The sequence below is a fragment of the Periplaneta americana genome, chromosome 1 (genome assembly GCF_040183065.1).
Source record: "Periplaneta americana isolate PAMFEO1 chromosome 1, P.americana_PAMFEO1_priV1, whole genome shotgun sequence".
Classification (NCBI taxonomy): domain Eukaryota; kingdom Metazoa; phylum Arthropoda; class Insecta; order Blattodea; family Blattidae; genus Periplaneta; species Periplaneta americana.
The window spans coordinates 61,925,590-61,945,558 of NC_091117.1; the positions used below are offsets into that span (position 1 = coordinate 61,925,590).

The 19,969-nt window shown below is 34.7% G+C and overlaps 1 protein-coding gene across 7 annotated transcripts in view; it reads right to left on the reverse strand.

Moving 5' to 3' along the window:
• Positions 1-19,969, reverse strand: part of LOC138696326 (fibronectin type III domain-containing protein 5) — a 1,093,145-nt gene that overhangs the window by 620,615 nt on the left and 452,561 nt on the right. For 3 of the 7 annotated variants that reach the window (XM_069821143.1, XM_069821159.1, XM_069821133.1), the window contains exon 1: positions 12,859-14,051. The exons of 1 other annotated variant lie outside the window; for it this stretch is intronic. The gene's annotated coding sequence lies outside the window, so the exon portion shown is untranslated. Of the gene's footprint in view, positions 1-12,858; positions 14,052-19,969 lie in introns of those variants that run through there. 3 more of the 7 variants (XR_011331357.1, XM_069821162.1, XM_069821171.1) reach the window with 2 other exon arrangements.

Consider the following 19,969-nt stretch of genomic DNA (forward strand, 5'->3'; position numbering starts at 1 on the left):
AACGACAAAGACGACATGCATCTCTTGTCCTGGCCTCCACGTTCCCCTGACTTAACACCGTGTGACTTCTACCTGTGGGGGTATGTTAAAGACTGTTTTTGTACCTCCATTGCCGGAAAATCTGCCAGAGTTACGCGCCCGCATCATCAACGCCATCGCTGCAATCGATATGGATACACTTAGCCGTGTGTGGGACGAATTGGACTACCGGCTTGATGTCTGCAGGGACACAAGTGGAGCGCACATTGAGCACCTATAAGGTATGTTTAAAAATTGGAGGCTTTCTCCATACACTCGTATATTTAATTTTTTTTTTACGTTCAATCGTTTGTCCACAAATAATTTTCGTAATCAGGGAAATCATTTATACTCACGCTGTATATAAGGTACAAAACTAAGCTACATGTGAAGCGCTCGTGCTATTATGATCCTGAAAATATGAAGACGCCTATTGTCCCTGTAAAAGCAGGCAAATAATTGTCCTATCGAAAGGCTTCGGGGAGTTTGTAATAGACATGTTGAGTAAATATATTTGTCAAGTTTGTTATTTAATTCATTTTGTAACACTTAATATCATTGTATGTTATGTAATTAAGGCTGTATTTGTTATAAAAGTTTAAAATAAAGCAGCAATAATTTCTGTAATTTTTAACATAAAAATGTGTCCGAAATAACCCTATTCAGGCAAGAACATCGAACAGTTCTTTATAAACATTGAATTAATGAATGAATGAATGAATGAATGAACAAGCCAGTGTGCCCTCTGAAGGGCAAAAGTCTCCTAAAAGGGATGGCCCTGGAAGCTTGCTTGGTGAGCCACTCCGAGTAGTGTTCGAAATCACCCCGACTGTGGGGTAACATCGGACAGTTTTTAAATTATTGTTTTATGCACATTTCTGAACGCCAGCACATAATTTGTAGATTGTCACATTCTACAGATTACATAATAGCGTATAATTACAACAAAAAGCAGTAAATTTTCAACAAGTAGTACCTTAAAAAGGTATAAGAAACTGTCCGATATCATTCCATTTGACGGTATTTATGTATATTATAATGCATCATTAACAGAGTCTGAAGAAATAATTTTCAACGATCATTTTATTTTTCACAGCGACATAAAGCTTTAAAATGTAGGTTTCTCAGAACTTTAAATTCTGAGTTGTTTCCCTCTTGAAGTAGGCCATCGTCTGATAACTCAGTTCATGACATAACCTGGTAAATTAAAAAGTTACCTCGAGATTGCATATTATAGACTCACTAGGGAGTTACCCAAGTTCTTGCATGAAACAAGTGACTCTTGTTCGAGTGTCCTTTACATGACCGCAAAAAGACCTCCTACTGATTAATCACCTTAATAAGTTATATGTGAAACTTCGTACATACACAACCAATAACCAATGTACAGAATATTTCAGAAACAATGCTTTTCTATTGCATTTGATTACATTTTGTGTTACATATCTTCATGTCATGGATTCAACAATTATAATGAAAAAATGCGTTACGCGGTAAGCCATGGATGACCAAGGTCTATCAGCCGGCTGCGAGCCTCACGTCCACATACCTCAATAAAGGTGAACGATCATCCAACAAGTACGGGGGTAACTTATGGTTAGTTACATTACGATTATTCCTACTGTTAAAGCTGGCGTACAAAACCAGATTTCGCTACCAGGGTTGCCAGATTGATTTTACCTAAAGTCGCCAAATCTTGGTGTAGCCCAATGTCGTCAATTTTCTACTTTAAAAATAAGTAATCTCAATGTATGAGTTTTTATAATAACATAATAGCGTTACTTTATGTCATATTTATGTAATAAATTATATTGTTATATTTATGTAATAAATTATTTATGGTATAGGCTTTGCAGTGACTTTTGTGCCGATCTTCTCAAAATTTTCCCACTTCTTCAATGTTTAAGCAACACAAGTCACTGTTATACCCTCCTACAAATTAAATCAATCCCAATATTAACACCTTTGAAAGAATTAAATATCTAGGGAGGTGGAATATAAACTAGGGTTACTTACTTACAAATGGCTTTTAAGGAATCCGAAGGTTCATTGCCGCCCTCACATAAGCCCGCCATCGGTCCCTATCCTGTGCAAGATTAATCCAGTCTCTATCATCATATCCCACCTCCCTCAAATCCATTTTAATATTATCCTCCCATCTACGTCTCGGCCTCCCTAAAGGTCGTTTTCCCTCCGGTCTCCCAACTAACACTCTATATGCATTTCTGGATTCGCCCATACGTGATACATGCCCTGCCCATCTCAAATGTCTGGATTTAATGTTCCTAATTATGTCAGGTGAAGAATACAATGCGTGGAGTTCTGTGTTGTGTAACTTTCTCCATTCTCCTGTAACTTCATCCCGCGTAGCCCCAAATACTTTCCTAAGCACCTTATTCTCAAATACCCTTAACCTATGTTCCTCTCTCAGAGTGACAGTCCAAGTTTCACAACCATACAGAACAACCGGTAATATAACTGTTTTATAAATTCTAACTTTCAGAATTTTTGACAGCAGACTGGATGATAAAAGCTTCTCAACCGAATAATAACACGCATTTCCCATATTTATTCTGCGTTTAATTTACTCCCGAGTGTAATTTATATTTGTTACTGTTGCTCCAAGATATTTGAATTTTTCCACCTTTTACGAAGGATATATCTCCAATATTTATATTTCCATTTCGTACAATATTATGGTCACGAGACATAATCATATACTTTGTATTTTCGGGATTTACTTCCAAACCGATCGCTTTACTTGCTTGAAGTAAAATTTCCGTGTTTTCCCTAATCGTTTGTGGATTTTCTCCTAACATATTCACGTCATCCGCATAGACAAGAAGCTGATGTAACCCGTTCAATTCCAAACCCTGCCTGTTATCCTGAACTTTCCTAATGGCATATTCTAAAGCGAAGTTAAAAAGTAGAGGTGATAGTGCATCTCCCTGCTTTAGCCCGCAGTGAATTGGAAAAGCATCAGATAGAAACTGACCTATACGGACTCTGCTATATATTTCACTGAGACACATTTTAATTAATCGAACTAGTTTCTTGGGAATACCAAATTCAATAAGAATATCATATAATACTTCCCTCTTAACCGAGTCATATGCCTTTTTGAAATCTCTGAATAACTGATATACTGTACCCTTATACTCCCATATTTTTTCTATTTTTCACGTTGTTAGAAAATTCTCTACAATGCTTCGTCTATAAGTTCCAGTATTGATCAGTTTATTGGTCCTCACATTAAGAAAAAATAGTGTTGTAGGCTTACTCCCATGAATAAAGACTAACAATTTTTAAGCATTATTTTCTTTTTAATGGTCGTAAGAGAGCATTTCTATGGCTCGCGATGAAGTCCACAGACCTCCGAAGAGTTAGTACAGTATTAGTTGAAAGCCGTACGTCTCTTGAAGTCCGTGTCGACACTTGTCACATAACCGCGTGTCCAATGACCGTGACAACAATTTCCCGTGTACGGTCGCCAGAATGGACTTGACATGATGGGCGATGGCTATCTGCATTGTTGATATGCGTGCACCCTCCTGCCCGCCCGCAGTCTTGCAGATGTAAGAGCTCGTCGGACGACCACAACTGCCAATTTAGGTCAATGTTGGAGTTCTCGTTATATTGACAGACGTTCCCATTATCGATTGGTTCTTTTTTCCTTTACTACTTTAAAAACGACAAAAACAAGATATGCTATTTTCTACAGGGACATCATTTTATTTGTACTTCAATTTTTATTGCACCTGAGTTTTTGAATGTACTTCACTTCACCCCCTCTACCAGTAAACTTCCAACCGTTCACCACACAGAACCAAGGCCGAGTATGCAGTACTGAGTTAGTAAGTATAGTACGTTCCAGAAATATGTTCGCGTTTTCCAGTGACGAAAGAGCTTTCAATATTGAATCATATTTTCCCACAGGTACTGTCGTCCGTTTGCCTACGTCGCATCCCGGTTTCCCCCACCTGCTTCTGTTCGCCCCTCTGTAAAGTCTAGTAGCTGGGCTGTCTTAGCTCTTTTCTGAAAACATTAATTTCTGTTAGGAATTGGACGTCTATGTAATATTATACAACGTTTAAAATAACTTAAATAAAAGGGCCTCTTTAAGTAATTAACTGTCACGTGATTTCCCCTCCCCCTTTCTACGACCCTGCGACAAAACCACTTGAACGGACAGTAGATGGCATTTCTGAGTAATTTTATCTTTTCGAATCGGGCAGAAGTGAAGATTAAATTTACAGTACGTGAGGTACTCTTTTATAGAGTAAGTGCAGAATTATTTCAACATGAGTTACTAGTACGAAGGACGAAACTGGTAATTGGAATTAGGTACAATAGTCTGTAGTGCGATAATATGCACAAAAGAACTGAAGCCTGTATCGAAATGAACGACCACCATTTTCAAAAATGTATTTAAATATCCATATTATGATTATTTCTCAATTTAACTTCATTCTCTATATTGTACTCTAATGTGCTGTAGACAGTACAATATACACTGCATAATTAATACGTCCGAATGGATAGCTCAATTCGTGAGTAAAAACACTAAGGGTGCTATTCATAGACATTTCGCAGCACGCGCTACGAGCGTACTAAGCTGGCCCCGGCTATCCACTGGTTACTAGTACAGAATTCAAATCATATCCTATCGCTAACACTGGTTTATGAATACGAAAAACGCTGATAATCCACCGAAAGCCCGCGCTAAAAATGTCTATGAATACGGCCCTAAGTGTTAATACAGTACTGTATTTTGATTAAACAAAAATCTAATGAAAATTATCAAACTCAAAATTGCGATATTTCCTACTTTACATAAATAGATGAACTACTTTTCTTCCCTCCTATACCTAGTAAAGTGATTTGTATTTTATGCCAGTATCATCGAACTCCAGTCCTGGAAGGTGGAGCAAGCGGTGTTTCCGGTTTTAGTCCTTTAATCCAAAGATATAACCAGGTTAATATTAAACATGTTAGTAAAAAAAAAATGATGTCCCTGTACTTTATACCGGGTGCACTTATATTTTAATGACGCACCCTCTTCCTTCCTATCAGGTAATTTGTATGTAAAAGATAACAAACCAATCTATGAACCTATCAACAATTAAACTTCCAATCGACTAACAAATAAATAAACTGATGCAGTTCCTGACGGGCGAAAAATAAATCAACGAAACCTACCCAATATCAATTAACAATCACTTGATTTAACTATAGGTCAATAAATTCCCTGCCGGTATTTACTAATTAACAATCAATGTATGCCTACCTACCTACCTTCAAATTAAGTTATTTGGCTCACAAAACACGAACGGGCCTACCAAAAAACACAACCAATCATCCACCAACCAATCAGTTAACGTAACCTACCTACCGTAAGTAAAAATCCTACCTACATCGTAGAAAAATCCACTGTCTTTCCCTTCGCTTTCACATATTGCATTTCTCCACTCCTATCTATCTTGCATCTCGTTTTCAAAATTTATCCACCCATCATAACCTAGACACACGATCACAACACTCCTCAATATTATCCATTCCCTCCCATCGAACATCCTCATATTCATCTTCTTTCACTGTGGCTGTTCCTCGGCTTTGGAATTCCCTACCGAGTAATGTCAGGGACTGTCAGACATCAAACCAATTTAAGAATAGACTAACGATATATTTTTCTAACAATTATTGTTAACAATAATAGCTCTTTCAGGTTTCTCAATGTTTAATGGTTATATATATATATATATATATATATATATATATATATACATATATATCACAGAATAAACATTTAAATTATATCATCATCATCATCATCATCATCATCATCACTATTTCTTACCAATGTTTATTATTGTCACACTAACATTACTTATCCAACTTTCATTATTTACTTTCATATTGTTTTATGGTCTAGATATTGATGTAATAACTATGTAACCAATTGTATTCTATTAGAATTAGAGTCTGGCTGGGCGGAAGAGAAGGCCTACTGGCCTTAGCTCTGCCAGATTAAATAAATAAATTATTATTAAATTATTATTATTATTATTATTATTATTATTATTATTATTATTATCATCATTTCTTACTAATGCTTATTATTGTCACACTAACATTATTTATCCAACTTTCATTATTTACTTTCATGTTGTTTTATGGTCTAGATATTAATGTAATAACTATGCAACCAATTGTATTCTATTAGAATTACAGTCCGGCTGAGCGGAAGAGAAGGCCTATTGGCCTTAGATTAAATAAATAAATTTTTATTATTATTATTATTATTATTATTATTATTATTATTATTATTTAGTAAGGGAGCAAGCAAACAACCAACTTTGCTATTAATCAACCTACCTAACAATGACTCAAGAAATCAACCAGCCAATAAATCAACCGATCTACCAACATGAAGCCTATTTAGTACCAAATGAGCTATAGCTCCCGCAAGGAATGATTACCGAAAAGCAATGGTGGCGTTGCTGTCTGTTTTGACGTGAGTATGTTGGCACGCCGAGGGGGGAGAGGTGAGGGCCGATGGAAGTACTGTCTCTTCCAAGAAGATGAACAAATGAAGACATCGCTGTGGAAATAAAGAACGTAGCAAGAGAAAAATTCAAAGCTAATTAAACATGCAACGTGAACAAACTAAAGTCGTAATGTAACCATTACAATGCAAGACTGATTCTATCGATGTCATTTCTCTTCCGACTGTACTCTTGAATATCATTCAAGTCATCTTTTGACCTTTCCTATCGCCCGCTCTTCCTTATCGCAGTGTTTCATTCGCATTCCTTCCGTCGGCATTCCCTGCTTGCGAGACCTATACCAACAAACCAATCAACATAAGTGACAATGAATCAAACCTACCAACTTATCTTCCAATCAATCAACAATCAACTGAACTGCCAGTTGAAGTACCCTCTTATCAACCGAACTAAGAACTAAACTATTAAAAAATACCTGTCCACAAATTCTTCTTGAGTAATTATGCAGTAAAATAGGCCAGGCTGCCATCTTCCAGCAATAAAGATCCAGGGCACATACGTTCCCTTTGGAGTATAAACAGGCGGACAATAACTAATGTCAGTCTTAAGTAAACGTTGAAAATTTAATTGAAATGTGTATTCATATATTTTTGGTAATGCATGTGCCCTGGACATTTATTGGGCGAATATGGCCTGGCTGATGCTTAGCCTACTACACAATTATCCACCTGACCAATAAACCTACCTCCCTACATAGCAAATGAATTACCGACCAACGAACCAATAAACCAATCTACCAATTAGCCTATTCACAAACCAAACTACCAAAATACCAACTAAACTATTTACCACCCAAACAAACAAATAACCAACAATGAATCTATCTACAAATCAAATGAACTTCCAACCTACCTACCTACCAACGAATCAGCCTACCAACTAACTTACCTACAACCAATCAACTGAACCGCCAGCTCTGTACTTATCAACCGACTTAACTAAATTATTACCAACCAATCAATCAGCTTACTAACAGAACTACCCAACAATTAATGAATTAAACCAAACTACATATCTAGCAATCTATCAACAGCTGATATGTCACCAGAGAAATCAACGATAAACTACTTACAAACTAATTACTCAAAGTACTAAATGAACTACTTACCAACCGATTAACTGAAACACTTACCAATCAATTAACTGGACTAACCACAAAACAATAAATCAAGCCACCAACCAACAAAATCATTTTAATTGCCTGCCTATCAATGAAAACTACCTACAGACCACTCAATCAATCTACCAACCAAACAAAAAATTTTCGATTACCTACTATCAATTGAACTACCTACAAGCCAATCAAACTACACGAAATTGAACTACCTATCAATTGAAATACCAATAAATAAACAACTACTATACGTACTTAAAAACTAATCAACCAAACTACTAAATAAACCACCTACTAACCAATTCACTGACCAATTTACTTCCAAATCAATTTAAAATACCTACCTATCAATCAAGATACCTGCAAACCAAAAACCGTACCAAATGAGCACATAAACAGGCTACCTATTAACCAATTTGATTTTGGATTTTTTTTCTCTCCTCAGGGTCCAGTCCAGTATTTAGAACAAAATATAAAATCACAAAACAGGTACTTGGTGGTATAACGTAGAAAATCTAAGGCAATATAGAAAAAGAGAGCTTTCATACAAGGAGGAATTCGAACACCTATGTCCGCGGTCTCTCCTGCAGTGCCCAAGTTCATGTTTAAATTTTGCATTTATCATGTTCGAAGTATTTTGTTTCCTCCGGGCTTAATTTTGCAAAACACAAACCCCACTATCTCGAAGTAACAGGCAAACTGACGAAATCTCGAACCAAAGCATGATCCAGGTAAAACAAATTCAGTAGTTGAAACAGGTGTAAGCCCTATAATACTAGTAAAGTAATTTTTATGAAGCTAATTGCTCTGTAGTTGGAAAATAATTGATACTAATGTTATTTCGCATGATCTGGTCGTCGGAAGAAATATGGCCTGAGAAGTTAAAATTACACCAAATTTTCCTAATTTCAACGACCCTTATATTTATAACAATTCTTCATTTGCACTCAAGCGACATGCTGACGAGATTTTTCCTTATGAATAGAGTATTAAAAATGCAGCTGTTTGTAAGGGTTAAGGTATCTAGTCTTACTACGTGCATCTTTCAAGTTTTTTTTTAACGAAGCTATTACATCATATTCTACTAAGATTACCCCTTGCGGTTTCTTCCGTCTGCAGGAAACACTTCATCCATCACGCCAAGGATTTATCATCTTTATTCTTCTTCTATTGCGGAGCTTGTAGTGAAATAATATATGGGACGGAATATAATAAACATTCATTCTTCGTAAATTGTTTTATGAATTTTCATTCAGTATGCAAACGCTACACCTTTCTTCTAATCGTCAACCACATTTCCAGAATGATTAATTATAATTATTAAAAATGTTTTGGTATTCCATTGAAAAGAATTAACATGGCAAATAATTGTATGAGTTTAATAAACTAATTTTTAACTCGTTAAGAGAACTTATACGTGATCTTACGAAAAAAAAAATTTAAACCTGCTAACATTTAAACTGCATATACATAAAAGTTTGTAGCCATAATATGATGTAATTTTACAGCGATATAATTGATGACTTAGGAATATTTCAAGGAGTAAAATGGAACTTTCTGGTGCATAGTTTTTGGTTTATGTACTAGTGTACACTATGTCGGAAAATATTTAAATTAGCGTAAGTTAGGTGAGTAAGTGCAAACATTAAAACAAATTAGGCTACTAAAATACGATTTCTGTCATTAGTTATGTTGAAAAAATTTTATTTTATTTAAAAAAAAAGATGCCAAATCAATAATAATTTAAGTAAAATTATTGGAAATTTTAGGGTTTGTATAGCACGCGACACTGGAGGTTTTTTTAATGAAAAAAGTGAAAGAATGGTATAATTTTCGGATTGAAATTAGTTTGGAATATGAAGAATTCATATAGGACGTCAGTCGACTTGAAAACTAATTAGAAAATAGGTAAAGAATGGAAATAATTGATCGATGTAGATGACCTAAAAGCGATTATTTAACACGTGATATAAAGAAATAAACACTTCAAAATGAACGCGAAATGCACATTTCACTTCACTTAGTATATGCAAGGCATACCAAAAGCCTAAACTAACCTGTCACAGATTTGTATATTACGCAAGGCATACAAAAGTCTAAACTAACCTAATTTAACCTAACCTGTCACAGATTCTCGCACCGTAGAACTCAGAAAATGCATGTTCGATGTTTCAGTTTCGCGTGCAATAGAAAACCCTTACCTTCTTTAAGAAAACATAGGGCTACCTGACCTAATGAAAAAATTTAAATCTACTAATATTTAAACTGCATGTGCATAAAAATTTTCAGCCATGATTTGATGTAATTTTACAGGGATATAATGGATAGTTTAGGAATATTTCAAGAAGTAAAATATAACTTTCAAGTGCACAGTTTTTGGTTATGTACTACTGTATACTCTGTCGAGAAACTTTTTTAAATGAGCAAAATTTATTTAAGAGCACACATTAAAGCAATTATGTAGGGCATTTGATTTCTTTAATTGTAGTCATTATTAAGATAATCTTAAAATAGGCTAATGAAAAACGATTTTTGCTACTAGTTATGTTGAAAAAATTTAATTTCATTTAAAAAGTTATCTAACTAAAATTAATTGTCATAATAACAGTCTAATTTTAGCGTATTTAAGTTCTGAAAGTTTTTAAAATATTTCAATTTTTGGCTTTTCTATAGTACGCAACATTGAAGGATTTTTGACGAAAAAAGTGAAAAAAGAAATGGTGTAATTTTCAGATGGAAGGTAGTTTGGAATGTGAAGAATTCAATAGGGCATCGGTTCACTATTAGAAAATAGATAAAAAAAAATTGGAACGAATAGATCTGTTTAAGTAACCTAAAAATGATTATTTAACACACAAAATAAAGCACTAGAACACTTAAAAATGAACGCATAACGCTGCAAGTACTGGTGAACAGTATACAGCAGAACAGAAGCTTCGCGCGGCCTTGAGTTCCTCACCTTCGCGCGTATAGCCGGCCGTGAAATCTGTTCTGCTCAATACTGTTCATCCAGTATATCGTCGTTGTTCCTGCAATAACTATGTGCAAAATATGCAATTTTTCAGTAGGAAGAAAAAACACATTTATTCATCCTATGGCAGCCGTACATAGGGGATTGTGAATTCTTACATTTTCGAAGGAAAAATATAATTACATATAGGAGATTTTATTATTTGCTGTATCACTATTTAAGCTATTTAATAGAGCAAAAATCTGAAAATCAATAAATATGTTACATAGGATTACGACGATATGAAAGGCATACCAAATGCTTAACCTGTAACAGATTCGTATATCAAGGCTTGTCAAAAGCCTAAACTAACCTAACCTGTCACAGATTCGTATATTCAAGGGCATTTATGTAAAACCTAACTTAAACTAACCAAACCTAACCTGTCACAGATTCCCACACCGTATAACTTACTAGAACGATGCAAGTTGAAAGTTTCGCGTCGCGCTGTAGAAAAGCCCAATAGTCTAACATATCTGTAATTTTTTTTTTTAGTTGTGAACTATGTCCTGAAATGTTCGAACATGAGAGAGGCAACCAAGACATTACAAATTTAGTCTCATTTCATATGAAAAACTAATTGTACGATTTGTGTTAAAATCCTTAAGCGGATGAAACATGAAAAAGTAGGAGTGGAGGACAGCGAATATTTTTATAACAAAGTGGAACAAACATTACAGGCCTTGTCCTGCATAGCGAACATCGGCGAATGTCGAACTTTGCCATACTCGACAAATTTGAACCGAATATAGCGCCTGTAATGCACGACACTACTGTATGAATATTTAACATTTTTTCACACAGTCTGTAATATTACAGACAATATTAAGAAATTTATAATGATTTCTAGGCTGGGTGAATGGCTAAGAAGAAACTGCCTAATGGAGGATACAGTGAACGGAAAAAAAAAAGTTCGGAGCTGAAGAAGCTATCAGATAAATAATATTAGATAGGCTATATGGATCGTATAGGAAGGCGGAAAATAGGAAAAACTGGAAAATGCTGGGATTGCAGTGAAATACTTGCCTTGGCTAGAGAACTATGAATGAATGAATAAATGAATGAATGAATGGAATGAATTATTATTTTTTAATGCGTTCAAATACAAGTCCCTTTAAATTTTGCGTACAGAATATGAAAATTTTGCGTACAGAACAAAAGCTAATGTGACTGAAAATTATGAGAACTTTAAGGAATATGGTTAAAAATAACTTTCTGTAAGGAATAATCCCAAAGAAAAATATGTTACCTTCTGTCATAAACTACCACTCTTCAAAAATTATTTTTCCAAATTTATCCAGTGACCAGTAGCTATACTTTCCTCCCAATTGTCAACTGCATTTCTAGAGGTTCTTGGAATTTGAAATTCAATGCATTTCCCAATTTCATTTAACTCACTTAACGGGAAAAGGTACCTTCTATCTTCGCGCTGTTAAAATTGTCATATTTAATATTCCTTTTTTAGGGAACTATGAACATTAAAACGATAATTTTTCCCCCATACAATTTACATCCTATGCCACAAAAATTATATTTTTTCAGAGCAATACCTCAAAAAATTATAATGGCAACATCTCTTTAGTAATAACCGCTTTTTTTCTTATTCCTAAAAGATGAAACATCATTTGTAGCCTTCATAATAATACTAGGAAGTTGAAAATGTCAAATCATGTCATGCGTATACATAAAACAAATACACTTTAAAAATTTCGATTCTTTGGGAGGAATAGTTTCAGGCTATAAAAAAAATGAAAATTATGAGAAAACTAAAAAAAAAAAAAAAAAATTGTTGGTATTATATTTTTTCAACTTATTGCTCTGAAAAATATGGAATATTGTTGGCAAAGTATATGAATGCGTGTGAAAAAAAATATTATCTACAGTTTACAGTTCATTAAAAACAGAACATTAAAAATAACACATGGCTCGTGTCGGAGAGGGGAGATACATTCGCCCCTTAATGTGATAAAATATTTTTGACGTTCATAAAACTGCGTTCAAGAGCACTAATATTTTAGTCTTAGCATTTTCCTTAAAAACACGAAAAATGTACGAAATGCATCAACATATGACGGCGAAATATCACGAAACTTTCCAACAACGTTGATAAAAATAACATTTCTCCAATAAATTTACAAACAATACCTTACCTTATGTTATTAGTAGTTCTGTGCAGCCCTCAGCTTCACCAAATGTCAACCTACTCGAAGTCACGTTCACCTTAACAGCATTTCCCCCGTCTATTATCTATGAAGTTTTAAGTACAGCTTAACTGCCAATGTTTACGTACTGACAACCAACCACCTCTATGTATATCACTAACGTTAATTCAGTTGCATCAATCCACTCCAAAAACTCACATTTTCACCACTTTACCAGTTAATATTCACTAACTTCCCTCCAACTGCAAAATATTTGATATAGCACTAAAATAATATTTCACTTATTAGGAGAAAAAACATTTTTATATCTAAATAATAAGGTTTCTTTTTCTTGTTGGTCGAATGTTCATACACATCATCTACGGGTTTTCTCATTCTTGTAGTCTTTATTAATAATGTTTGTGTCCTTGTAAAATGTTTAATAATGAATATTAATTACGGAAAGTTTATTTTCTTATTACATAAGCAGATCAACGATGTCTAGATGTATTACAATTATGAAACAGTACATCCCAATATTGTATACACTTCAACAAAGTCCACACTAACTTCATTCACTTATATTGAGATTGTCTATAAAGTAAAGAAAATTTGTAGACTTGGACCATGTACAAAGGTAAAGAGTTATATTTTGATCATTAAAGTTAATAATATTCATACCAATATTCTATAGAGAATATGTAAAACGTGTTATATAATGAAGTTTTAATATGCAATGTCTTTAAAAAAATTTAAAACACTTAAAAGTTTAGCCACTAATAAACTATTTCAATATTATATAAAATTGTAAAGTCAGATGACATTGATTAAAGATGATGTTCAACTATGAGTTCCTGAAACTTTTCTCTACTTTAAACATAGTACGATGTTTCAACGTATTGTTACGTAATTCGTACGTGATATAGTTAAGAATAACACAAGCACCATGTCCACAGTTCAGATTATCACTATTTACAAGCCGATATCAAATAATATTATTTAAAAATAGTCCAACTTTTATTTTGTAGTAGATCGAAACTTTTGTGATCGTATTTGATCGCTCCGAAAACTGTCCACAAGTTCTTCACATCCTAAAAAGTTTTAAACGATAGTGAGTCGCTCTTCCGCCACGTGGCAGCAGCACCGTCGCACGAGACGACGCCGGCCGTCCGTTGTGGTAGGGCACCCCGAACTGAGCGCTGTTCTCTGCCAGCGCTTCGACTGTGGTTCGATCCGACCGCCATCCCCCAATAAACACACGCCACTCCGCTGACGTCTCCGTTATTACGTATCATCTGACGTCACACGGACACAGATTTAGGAAATGTTAAAGGGACAGGCTATTTTCTAAGGAGAATGACATGCGGTGCTGATACGAGGGAATGGGTTACGGTGAGCACAAGGTGTTTCATAACACACTGCACCAGAATGAATTTTTTCCTATTTTGAGAGAAAGTATTTGGTATTCGGGATTTCAGTGACTGACCGTTTCCGTTCCAATACGTTATTGTACTTACGAAAATAATCATTAATAACAAAATTATATAACAGGTTAATAATTTTCTATTAAACAGATTTAACATAAATATATTTTTATATAACTTCTCGTAATTTCTATTTAAGGGGACACTCCACCAAAAATGACAACGTTTCTGGATTTTTTTATTTTATTTTTCTACAGGTTTAACTGTTTGTTATTCTTTTCGTTTATTTTATTATACTTTCTTCTACTTATTTTTTTCAACCAAACTTTGAGAGCATATTTACTATGTAAATGTAACTTATCACGCGATTGGAACCTTCCCCATCATCCTTTCCTCATTATCCCGTTTCTGGTTTTCCAGATCACTCTACAGGCGGCCTCCCGAAGCTGCTGGCACTCTCGACCGGCCTCCGTGGAAGCGACGTCGGATGGCTTCTGCAACGAGCACCCGAGGCGGACCTACTCGGGGGAGGAGTCTCGCCTCGGACAGACATGAGGGCCTTGGGGGAAGTTGCCGAAGCAGAAATGGTATATGGATTCGGTCGGCTGTAGGGACCGGTCGTTCAGGGAGTCATTTAGTTAGATCAGGTGCGTGTAAGGGATGTGGCACGCAACTCATTCCATATCGAGGGTTACTGCAATAGATCTCAATAGATCGCAGTGCTGAGCCATTCGTGCCCTCTCAGTTAAATTCCATTCCATTCTATTCCATTCCATGTAAAGGACCAATACAATCCAAATTTTTAACTCCCAAATATTTTTGGATTTTTGTAATCTCAAGTAATTGATTGCATTAGTTAGAATTTCAGGGGAGAGTTTCTCTTCACACTCTATATATACGTGCCTGTCCTAACAACACTAAATTCAGCATTTTTATAAACTTTATCTTTAAAATAGGTAATGTTTTAATATTGTTTTTCGAATGTATTGGAATATACTCGTAGGATTAGCCTATCTGGAAATACAGGTACTTTATCACTTTTGCGTACAAATTCCACCCACTTCCTTCCACAAAAATTCTAATTTTTTTAAACTCAGAGCGTACAGGGCAGGATGATTGAAAACATAATCAAGTAATGAAAATTGCATCATTTATTTGTAGGAAATAATACAAAATGTTTTGCAGCTAAATTGCTTTGTCATCATTCTTTTGTCTCCCAAAAGAACTACGATCTTCACTTCCGGTCTCGGTATGAAACTCGCTTGGATTAATTCGATTTTTCCAAGTTTTCCCCAACTTTAAGGCGAACGTGCTTGAGCGCCTGAGTACGTATCTCACTTAGGTTAATTGGATTTTTCCGAAGATTTCCCCAACTCTAAGGTAAATATGCTCTGGCTTGGTTATGAATCTCGCTTGGACTAATCGGATTTCTCCCAAGTTTTCCGCAAATTGAAGCAAAAGTTCTCGAACTTGGGTACGTATCTCGCTTGGGACTAATTCGATTTTAACAAGTTTCCCCCAACTTGAAGGCAAACGTGCTCGGCGTCGGTACAAATCTCGTTTGGACTAATTGGATTTTTGACGAAATTTTTCCCAACTTGAATGAAAACATCCTCGGCCTACGGTACGAATTGGCTTGGGTTAATTGTATTTTTCCGATATTTCACCAACTTTAAGGCAAATATGCTCGGTTATGAGTACAAATCTCGCTTAAACCAAGAGGTTTTTCCAAAGTTCCTCCATAATTTAAGGCAAACATGTTCGATGTGAGTACGAATTTCGCTTGTGCTAATTGGATTTTCCCGAAGTTTCGCCATTTTTCAGTCAAACGTCCTCTGTCGTAGTTACGAATTTTGCTTGGACAAATTGAATTTTTCCAAAGTTCATCCCAAACTTTAAGGCAAACGTGCTCTGGCTTAGGTATGATTCTCACCTGGACTAATTGGATTCTTCCGAAGTTTATCCCTAACTTTAAGGCAAACGTGATCGGACTTATGTACGGATCTCATTGTGCTAGTAGAATCTTTCAGAGTGTTTTCCAAATGTAAGATAAATGCGCTCGTGCATGGGTACGAATTTCTCTTGAGCTAGTTGAGTCCGTTTGTTCTCGAACTTTAAGGCAAACGTGCTCGGGCGTAGGTACGAATTTCGCTTGGGGTATTTGGATCTTTTCGATTGTTCCTCAACCCTAAGGCAAATGTCAGACAATCCTATGGTGAATCCTCAGACACTTCTTACCAGCTACCATCTCGTCACCACTAAATCTATTGACGCTGGAGACCTCGTAGTTGACAAGGCGTCGTGAAATATTCGATTAAATATCTACTTGAAGTACTTGTGTACTCTACCGTATATTATGATGCTATATATTATGATAAAGCTGTCATTATAAGCCATGCAGGTACATGTTGGCACGAAGGTAAAGCTCAATGCTTCCAGGACCTTGGCACGTTTATAAGGTGGTGTACTCGTCTTCAGTCTCGGACCACTTATTTTTCGCGATAAAAATTCGGCACTCAACTTAATAGGAGGATGAGCGGAACCCCGGGGCTGTCATTGAAGTTTTGGCAACGACAAAAACCCCATCATCCGTGATTACACACAGGACCTTCCAGTACGTAGTCAGTTGCTCTGCTATAACTGGGCTAACCGGGCGCCATTCTATGTGTTACTACACGAAAAGTCAATACTTCATCAGTAAATCTATAAAGATGTAAATAATTTATTAGGGCTTCTTAGAATACCTGCGCCATCTCTTTTCCTTCATTTTTATTTAAAAATTCATGAGTGGTTACTTCTTTTAAAGTTTCTTGTCTTAATTATCATTATTATTTTTATTCTCGTAAATGTGGCTAGCTAATAGTATTGTTATTGTCTTCGACTTTTTGTCCAGCTACCTTACGTAGAATTACGTCTTTCTCCACACTAGGTATTGAGAGAGTGATTTGGAAATTGACAGTCACATAAAGTTACAACGCCCTCTTTGCTCTCACTAATCTTGTTCCAAATGTATTCACCTCTTTCTTCTTATTTTCCCGTTGGTCTCCTCGTCTTACCGTTATTCTCCTTGTCATTCTTCTTCTTGCCTTCCCCTTTTTCTCCCCGTAATTTTCTTGTTTTCCTTGAATTGTCTTCGTTCTCATAATCTTCCTCTTTTCCTCCTTTTCTCTTGCACTTCCAGTATTTCTCGTGTGCTGTTTGCATTTAAAACAAGCTAACTTAATAGGGGTAAATTTTCAGGAACAGTAATAATTGTAGCACTAGAATCATAAAACTTAACAAAAACAGTACACTAAATAAGTTAAAATCTTGAACAGGGGAAAATTTTTAAGAACATATTCTTCTTGTCTTCCTATAGTTCTCCTTGTATTGTCATGTTCTCCTTGAATTCTCCTTTTCTTCCGTTGTTCCTCTTGTATTTCCCTTCCACTAATTGTATTCCTCTTGTTCTCCTTATAACCCCCTTGTTCTCCTCGGATTCATACACTAACTCTTTTGTTTCAAATTGTTTTCATAATCCCATAGCTGTTAGTTCCTTTTCGTGTTTAGACACCCCTTATTTTAGGTTGCTGTTATATTCTCACCCTTTCTATTTTAATTAAATTTCATTCAGAAATTCCTTTCATTCCATATTTGTATTCCGATTCTCTTTATGTTTGTTGTATTATAAAATTTGGGCATTCTTTCTTTCAGATTCTTTTCATAATTCCACATTTCATACTTCAACTAGATTTCCCTTTGTTACATATTGTTTTCATATTTATTTTATTTATGCGAAAATTTATATATGGGCTCCTTTTATTTCAGATTGTTTTCATATCTCGAACATACTATATTTATTTTAGATTTCTTACACAAACTCCATTAATTTCTGACTGTTTTCATATCCCGTTTCTTTTTAATTTAGTCAATTTCCATATTGAAACTCCTTAATGCGGATTGTTTTCATAAATTCCGACATATTTTATTTTAGTCTTTATTCTGTTCGAAGTCCCTTTATATCGGAAACTTTTTATATTCTATTCCGACAGTTTTCGTTTCGGTTAGTTTTGATATTTAGATTCCAATTGTCTACAAGTTTTTTCAATATTCTGACTGCTTTAATTCATTTTTCACATTTATATTCTTTAAGTTCAGATTTTCTTCATAATCTGACTCCATTTACTTCAATTAAATTTGATATTAAAACTCCACTTATAACATGTTCTGGTATTTCGAGCCCATTCAATTTGGTTAATTTTAATATTGAGACTCCCTTGAAATCAGATTGTTTTCATTTTCTGGTTGGTTTTAATTAATTTAGTTAATTTTCATATTCAAACTCAAAGTTTTCGGGCCGTTTTTATAATCCAAAAGCTTCGATTTTATATAATTTTTACAAGTTATTCATAGCTTACAAGTGAGTCATATTATATACCTATAGCTTAAAACAAGGTAACTTAATGCGGGTGAATTTTCAGGAACAGTAATAATTATAGCATTACAATCATAATAAATTTAAAAACTCTTGAACAAGGGAACATTTTTAAGAACATTTATAATAAGTCGGTACTATATTATAAGATTTACCAAACATTCTCAGAAAGATCTATAATTTGTCAGTACAATAATTATAAAATGTAACAAAATTAACACGCTAATAAAATTGATTAATATGAGGGAAAAATCCAGTGCAATTTATAATTACATCAGTACAATAATTATAAAAATGTATCAAAAGAAATAAGATTAAAAATTTCTCAAAAAGGGAAAATTTTTCAGAAAAATCTATAATTATATCTGTATTATAAATCTTAGCAAAATGAATAAGCGTTAATTTGCTTAACAAGTGGAAACATTCTTAGGAAAATAATATGTAATCATATCAGTACCATTATGAAACCATTATGAAACACACAAAAATGAATATGATAATAAAATTACTCATTAATAGAAAAAATTCAGAGCAATTCATTTACATCAATAAAATAATTATAAAATTTAGAAAAACGAATAACTAAAAAATGCTCAATAAGGAGAACATTTTCAGGAAATTTTATAATTATATCAATTGTGAAGATAGCAATGGCCAAGGAAGCTTTTAATAGAAAAAGAAGCAACTTCTGAGGACCTCTGAAAAAAGAACTAAGGAAAAGATTAGTGCAGTGCTTTGTATAGGGCAGAAACATTGACATTACGACGAAGTAAAGGGAAGCGAATAGAAACATTTTAAATGTTGACATGGAGAGGAATGGAACGTGTGAAGTGGACAGACAGAATAAGAAATGAAGCTGTGTTGTAAAGAGTAAAGAAAGAATGATTCTGAAACTGGTCAGGAAGAGGAAAAAGAATTGGTTGGGTTACTGGCTGAGAAGAAACTACTTACTGAAGGATACACTGAAAGGAATGGTGAACGGGAGAAGAGTTGGAGGTTAGAAAATGATATCAGATGATAGACGACATTAAGATATATGGATCATATGAGGAGACAAAGAGAAATAAATTACGAAAGAAAGGTAGAAGAAATAAGACAGACAAATTAATAATTGCTGTACTTTACATGCGAAACCAACAAAATATGAAATGAACGTATCATAGATACATCTTTGTCGCCATAATCATCATCAGCATGTATTATGAAAGTAGCTGCCATCGTACTAGTCCAGTGATGTCAAAGCAAGCGCATTTTTCTGACCTTGACGTCGTGCGCGGGCAGA